The 8,263-nt window shown below is 44.1% G+C and overlaps 1 non-coding gene across 1 annotated transcript; it reads left to right on the forward strand.

Annotated features, from left to right (window-relative positions):
- Positions 1-7,454: 7,454 nt before the first annotated feature.
- On the forward strand, positions 7,455-7,560 carry LOC125579324. The gene has a single exon (XR_007317312.1). It is a non-coding gene; the product is annotated as a small nucleolar RNA R71 (small nucleolar RNA).
- Positions 7,561-8,263: the final 703 nt, after the last annotated feature.

Below are 8,263 nucleotides of genomic sequence, written 5' to 3' on the forward strand. Positions count from 1 at the left end.
ATTTCTACGAGAAATTTTCAATCACCAAAGCATTTCTTTCAGTTTCCGTTGTACCAAGTAAGTCACGGAAAAGCATAGAAAACATTTGCGACGAAGCAAACTCGAGAATAGATGTAGCATCGTGCACATTAAAAGGAGCACTTTCCTCCCGATGGTTAGCTTGATCCACCTCTTGTTGACCAATTCGTTCAAGAAACGAATGTGTCATGAGAATCCTCTCGAAAAACCTATCAAAAACGTTATGCGACTAGATCGTATTGAAATAAACTTTGGTAACACTCCATGAGTAACTCCAAGCAACTTTCGCCTAAGATCAAAATCACAACAGAAACGTTTCTCGTAAAACCCGCAGAAACAACACTACTTTGACATATGTATACATATCACTGATTTACAACCTTCGTAAAACCGGTTATATGATATGATAAATTATCGTATAGCCCACAGTCGGAGAGCATATGATAAATTCTTCGTAACAAAACTAAGTCCTAACAATCAAACGGTTAACGGAAAATCTGAACTTTTCAAAAATTGACCAAGTTCAATACGCCCTACAATTCACTTTAAGCCCGGAACGTTTTACCTATAATACGCGGCATGTAAGGAAAAAAAAAATTCGTAACAAAGCTTCTAGAGCTATACGAAACATCCTAAAAAATGCACGAAATAGATCTCGAAAGGCCAACACTTCAAAAAACATTATGAAAGAAAACGCTTCTTCCCATGGATAAATTTACGCTACACCCCAATCCTAATTCCTCGATCGAAAATCAAATTATTAGCATCCAAACAGGAACAACAATTTCTGCTGCGAACATCCGTAGTCAAACAATAACGTTTCTCAAACGTAGGGCTAAGACTAAACCCTTGCAACATCGCGAAACATCTTCAAGCCCGCCAACATTTTTAGCACGAAACGCGACATACGAAAGAATAACAAATCTTCAGCATCGCGAGAAGTCGCAGACGCCTGAAGATTCGTTCTTCGACGAAATTTCCTTCCTCGATAAAAACATTTTCTTGGAAGACTAGACAGTCATACGCACTAACACCTTCTCAAAACATATCCCTCGCGAAGACTTGAAACGGTATTTTTTTACTATTAAGTTTGTTGCTGATCACAACAAACTCTCAACGTCCTAAACAGACTTAGCCATCTCATAGAGATGACTCTCGTACATCCGACACAAGGATAATAGCGCTATAAAAGAAAACCCAAAATTTTTGGTCAGCACTTCCAGGAGGCTGAAAAATTGTCCTTGGAGAGATGCTCGGTTCCAACCATACAAGTCGTATAAGCCGAGAACCTATCGCGGACTTTAAATCGGTATGGAATCAGGATGAAACTGAAACGGGATACGTAAGTCGAATTAGTCATCGCACCCTCTAAAACCAGGAGTAAACCTAGGTCTTGCCCTAAACCCAGCGCACTGGTCTTTAACATCTCTAGGCATAGTATCAAACACCCTGATACGAGATCCCAAAATTTGTCTCTTTGCCAATATTCGAGAATCTTCAGAAATCCCGCAAGTTTACACACTGCGGAAAACTCTCGGAACAGATTACGAATATAGCAGTTCACACAGAGTTAGATTACGAGATGACAACTCGTAGTCTTCCTTCTACACCTATACAAAATGCCATCGGCAGCAACACGCCTTATAACCGCTTCATAAAAACTAGACCATAAAGGTGTCACTAGAAAACTAGTCATAAGAACCTTAACTCCAAGACTAACTACGAAAGGCTTGATCCCTTCGACAAGGGTACGTAGGCAGCCGTTATATTGCGCAGCCCCAATCTTATCGCGTTCTACTTTTAGGAGAGCGAGAAGACCACTTACCACAGGCCTTTCAACCATTAATTCCGCCTAAACTCACCTAACTTGCCTAACTTGCCAAGCCACTCGCTAGAACCTCACGCTAGAAGCTCATGGTTCTAACGAGCTGGGGGGGGGGGGGGGCTAACTGTTGGGGTCAAAATTGGTCATAACGGAATCAATGTCTGAAAGTCCTTAAAAATCAGCATGAACGTTTTTACGAAAACTAATCTTCGTAAAGATATCTTTACGAAGAGCCTTGCGGCAAAATCTTGTTCAAATCTCAATCGAACCACTAAATACCGATTGTCCGAAGGCAACTGACATGTATACAAATCGGCCGCGGAAAAGCTCGGATATAGAAATCGGACCGCGGACAAGCCAAGCTCGATCGATACGCGGCGACCAAGCATGCACACAGCTCGGTCGCTATGTAGCGACTGAGAGTCCGTCCCGCTCGGTCACTATGCAACGACCGAGCTCGAGCCAAGCTCGGTCGCTACGTAGCGACCGAGCACTTCCGAAACGTCGATTCGACACCAGTCCATGCACTCTCGTCTATCCTTCGATGCTGTCTCCCAAAGACCGTAGCAAACTCAGTTCATGTTTTCCGCCATTCTAAATCATCGATCAAACTTTGCGGATAAAACCGCGGAAAGTTCGTTCTTTATCAAAAAAAGTCGCATTAAACGCTTCGAGTCGGAAGACGTCCCAAAGGGACCTAAAACACGATTCGAGGCCCATCCTACGACTCCTTAACCAAAAGCTCGTAAACCGTAGCACGGTTTACGCTTGGCGCGCAAGGAAGGATAAATGTCAAGTTTCCGCGGATAAATACGAAATTTTGAGGATAATTACGAAGATCGGAAAAAATGGAATATCTTGATTTTATGCTATGACGGCTTAAGTGCAGAAGAGTAAAAGCGTAAACCGACCTTGGAGCTAGTATATAAGGAGTCCTAGGCGAGAGGCATGGGGGGGGGAACTTTTTAGACTCGGAATTTTTTGCACTTAGAAACTTTAGGCATTATTGTCGACAAGTTAGGTTTCTATGTCTGGCACTCAATTACTAGACGAACTCGCCCAGGCAGTTCGATCTCTTGTCCAGCTCTATCAATTGAACTACGTTCGGCTTGATCCTCGAAAGGGGTACGTAGGCAGCCTTTAACAAGGTTCAGTCCAAAATCAATCAAAAACCTTTTGTGTATCTTTTTCGTCTTTTGTTATCGAGCTGCGACTCAACTAGGTTTGAGGAATTAGGCCGTTAGAACTAAGTAACTCGCTGACAGCCTTTGCGGTCAAAGCTTTTATTATCCTTCGATGCGATTATGTGTTCGTCGGTCGATCTCGGCGACTTACCATCGACCGATTTCGCTCGCTTCCTGTCGATCGATGCATATATCTGGTGTTGGGCTGCTAGTTGCCTCTGAATGGCTTTGACTTCTTTCTGTAGCCATTCTGCGTGGCTGTCTAGTCCATTGATTCTGTTGTCGAATGGAAAGTAGAAGTCATCACAGCGTTTGTCAAGTCGTTCCTCCGTGGTGTCTATAGCAGTGTAGATCTTGGATGTGATCTTGTCAACCTCTGCTGCTGTGTAGGGAAGTAACTCCACAGGATTCTTGCCATCGATCCATGGCTCTCGTAGCCTGTCGATCGAAGATGAGTTTGCATGCAAAATTTTTTGATTAGTAATGTTATCAATATCCCTTTGGGCATGAAGTATTTGACTAAACAATTTGTTTAAATCTAGCATGACTGGTGATACGAAGCGGTCATGCATGATTTCCTAAGTCTGCAGCCTATTATCCAGGGCTGAGATCTTTGCGTCGAGCGATGTGATGATACACAGATCGATCGATGTGGCTGGTTGTTGGTCCTTCTTGCGAATGGTGTCCAAATCTTGTTGTAGTAGCTTGATTTTAGTGCTCAGCCAGTCCACGTTGTTGTTGAGAGGGTAGTACACATCGTTTATCCTCATGTCGATGTATGAGACTTCTCATTCATCCTTGTGTTCTGCTGAACATTGTGGTTCTGCAGGGATTTGGGCTGTAGGAAGACTGACGTCGATCGATGGTGCATGTGGTGCGTCGATCGATGCTGAGGTCGTGGCTTCCTTCTCAAGTTGCTGATGTAAACTCTCAGTTTATGTCCTCATTTCTACCATACTTCTGAAAAGCTCATTGTAGCCTCTATCCAAAGGTTGATGTGTATCTTCTACCAATGATTTGAGCTTCTCTCCTAGTTTTTCCTGAGCTCCACAAATACCAGTCACCATCTCGTTGATTTCATCTCTGGTGTAGAGTTCTGGTGCCAGTCTTGTGAGTGTGAAGGAAGTGGCATGTTCTGGAAGACAGATGTGGCTCTCTTCAAAAAGAGATGCTCTTTCCAGTAATTTCCTGATGGCGTCCTTTGTGACAGGTATCATCTCACCAGCTACGCCCTGTGCGTGTCCACACTCATCTCTGTAAACTCCATACTCGTCCCTTCGTTCCCAAGTGAACTTTCTGGCTCCGTACATGTCAAAAGCGCGGTTTCCAAATTCGTAACGTCTGTCGATCGATGTCGGGTCATCCTTATCGATCGACGTTGGTGTTACCCTGTCGATCGTTGTCTGAATTGTCCCGTCGATCGATGCGTGGCCTTTTGGTTGGCATGATATATCTGGATTGATTTCTGTTGCGGCGACTCCGACGTGTTTGTTTGGATCGGTTTGAATGACGTCTGGAGTGCCACGTTGCTGTGAGAATATGTTGTCAAGTCCATTGGCCACTTGAAGGATATCTGCTATGTCCTCTCTGGACACTTGTAAGATCCTTCCATCTATTGCACGTGCGTTGCCATCTGGGTCCCTGAAAATACAAAATTCATCAGGAGTTAGAAAACCGTAATCAATGTTTGCATTATCATTCAATTTAGAAATAGAAAGATTAGGTTTAAGAGTAGTATCGATCGATGTTGATACAGATGCATCGATCGAGGGCAGAATAATTTCTGCAGAACTTGTGTTCTTGAGATGATTGCTCTTCATGGATTTTCCTGTTGATGTAAAACGAAGAGTGTTCATCTTTTCTGCTTGTGTGTCTGCTTTGGTGTGTGGAGGTGGTTACAGGGGTGCAAAACGTTTTAAATAGGTATCTATAAACCTAGTTGGAGGGGGAATATTCTGCTGCTCCTGAATTTTTTCTGCGGTGCGAATATCGATCGATGTGAGCGGTTGTTTTGCTGGACGAGGGTGGGTATCGACCGATCTGGAGTGCACTTCGTCGAGTGATGTTGGGAACATGTTGGTGAACTTATGTGTTTCAAGTCTTTCATCCTGCAAAGATATTTCTATTGCATGTTCCTTCTAATAATCCTCATCGTATTCCTCTGTATGTTCCTCGTTAGGTGAAGTAATTACAGTGTTAACTGCAAAACTTTCATGGAAACCACTGTCTGCCCAACTGCCTATGGAATAATCATCACGTCCTCTCTTGCTTGGAGGTTGGAAGGCAAAGTGTGGGTAACAATGATTAGGTGGAGCGAAATGGTCAACCGGTTGATCAACGTCGAGCGACGTGTTGTTGCGGTCATCGGTCACTGTTGACTCATTGGAATCGACCGATGGAAAAGTGGGTGTGTCGATCGATTCCGAGTACTCTGTTTCGTACTCCGATTTGTACTCTGCTCCACAATGGCATGCTCCAATGAAGCCAAGTTCTTTCCCGTAATCCACAGAATTAATAACCTTTCTCTTAGGTTGGATAGGGTCGTAGTGGATGTTGGGGTCTATCAGCGTCAGACACAATTTTTTTTTGTTCATGTCACATACAGCTCCTACTGTAGCTAGGAAAGATCTTCCAAGCAGAAGTGAAGAGTTCCAGTTAAGCTTGATGTCTAGGACATGAAAATCTACCGGGACAAGGGCGTTACCAATCTGTACCTCCAGATCTCTTATGATACCTCCTGATCGTTTTTCTGAAAGATCCACGAAGGTGAAGGATTCTGTTGAAGGTTCGATGGTCAAACCAGGCTGGTCTGCCATGATCCTAGGGAGGATACTAACTGATGCTCATGTGTCACACATTGAATGGGGAAATTCAACACCCTTGACTACGCATGGTATTGCAAACTTCCCAGGATCACTCTTCTTCGTCAATGTGATCCTGTGTTTCATCTTCTCTCTTACTTGATGAAACATTCTCCTAATGTCCTCCTCAGTTACCTTTGTCTCTCTGAAGAACATCCACAACCGGTGTGTTAAGTAAGCCTCATCAAAAGCTTTTTTTGATTGGGATTCTGAGGACTCTTTTAGTGAAACCATCCATCTCCTTCTCGTTAGCTTCTCTCTTAAGGTTCTTAGGAAATTTCTCCTTTCTTTTCCTTAACCTTCTCCCTTCAGTTTCCTGATCTTCTTGAACTGGTTCTGGTGAACTATTTAAAGGGTTGGGTTTTGGTTCGGGTGGGTTAGCTAATGGTTTAGGTGGTGGTCTGAGTGCGTTGATATAGTCTTTATCGATTGAGGGTAACCGCATCGGTATGTCAGAGGTGCCTGTCGATCGATGGGAGGTGTGTTGTGACGATCGACGTTGGACTCACTCTGTCGATCGATGGTTGGCTCAACCGATCGATCGATGGTTGGCTCAACCGATCGATCGATTTTATCATAGAAAGGAGAGGGTGGGTGAGGATGCTTAGCTGCGAATTCCTCAAGAGTTAGAATTCGAACTGCATTGCATTCAGTCGATTTAGCGGACGACGTCGATCGATGATTAGAGTAATCCGTCCATCAATCTTCGTCATGGTCTGTCGATCGATGCGAGTTCATCGACATCGGTCGACACCATTGGGATCCGCCGAGTCTCATGAAGCTTTCGATTTTGAAGTCTCCTTCCTCAAGCTTTCATGTCTCACCACTTGCCAGAAATCATCATCTATGATGGCATTTACGTGGTGTTTTCCTTTATCAGCTCCTGCCTCTCTAGCGAAAGCTTCTTGCCTCTTTATAGTCTCGCCAGTCTAAATCACTTGCGTTTCAAGTTTTCTCACCTGAGTCCCTAAGGTCTCGATTTTGGTGTTCAGATTGTTGTAGGCGGAGTTTTATTTACCGTTGAAATCCACGGTGATTTGTTATTGTCTCAACAGCACTCGATCAAGCATTTCTTCGATCTTGCTTTTTTGAGTCTGGGGTGGTGGATTCTGGTAGTAGGAGTTCGAGTAGATTTTGCTATTGTAGAAGAGTTTTTGAAATTGTGAACTCTGGTTACTTCTTTGACTATTTCCAAAGAAGTTTATGTTTCCTCCCTGGTTTCCAAATTTCTGGAATCCGGTACCTCCGATGTAGTTCACATTTTCTTCTACTTCCGTATCTACTACTTCTTTTTCAGCTAAACAGACTTGTTTCCTAAGAAGCTCGTGCACCACATCTAACTTAGCTCTTATTTCGTCCATCTGTTCCTTCCCGATAGAGGCTACAGACTTCTTCCATTCAGAGTCAGTGTTTTTGGTGCTGGTGCTGTTAGCAAGGTTTTCGATAAGTCTCACAGTTTCTAATGGATTCCATGTAGTGAAGTTTCCTTCACTCGCCGTATCAAGAGCCATTTGATACTGTAAGGCGAGACCTCGGAAGAAAGTGCTTAGCAGCTGCACTTTGTTAAATCCATGATGTGGACAGTCTCGCTGGAAGAACCTAAATCTAATCCACACATCTTTGAAGGACTCTCCAGCCTCCTGCGAGAATGTGGAAATTTTGTTTTGAAGTTCTTCAGCGCGCGCCTCATCGAAGAAGTTTCGTAAGAAAGCATTCTTGATGTCGGCCCAGGATGTTAAGGATCCTGTGGGTTGCTGCCTAAGCCAGTGCATCGCTTCTCCATTCAGCGTGTATCTGAAGAGCTTGCACAGCATGTAATTTTCGGGGACTCCTTCCATCCGAATAGCAGCGATTAAATCCTTGAACCGTTCTAGATGGTCCATAGGATGCTCGTGCGGTAACCCAGAGTAGGGTATCTGCAACACGAGAGTATAGTATTGAGGCTTCACCTCGAAATTCTGCTTCTAGATCTTCGAAAGTCGAATAGCTGATCTGTGGGAATAGTACTCATCTGGGCGATTGTAGTCGGCCAGTGGTATCGATCGAGCGTCCTCGTCTACAGGTAGAGCAGCTCCTGTAGTATCAGCATCAGGGATTACAGTCCCCTGAGAGTCTATTTTCTGACCTGTTGCATTACGCAGATGACCGTCCTGGTCATAGAGGTTTCTGTTCTCGTCCTGTGTTAGAATAATAATGCTTACCATTTTTGACGACACGATATCGATCGACGTACGCGGTGTAATATCAATCGTTGTCGAACGATTAGGATCGATCAACGATGAAGGTCTGGTGTCGGTCGACGGTTGGTGGTGCGTATCGATCGACGACGAAGTTGTTGCGTTGAGCCATGTGGAACGTTGACCTCTACGGATGGT

Source organism: Brassica napus, chromosome A1, assembly GCF_020379485.1.
Source record: "Brassica napus cultivar Da-Ae chromosome A1, Da-Ae, whole genome shotgun sequence".
Lineage (NCBI taxonomy): Eukaryota > Viridiplantae > Streptophyta > Magnoliopsida > Brassicales > Brassicaceae > Brassica > Brassica napus.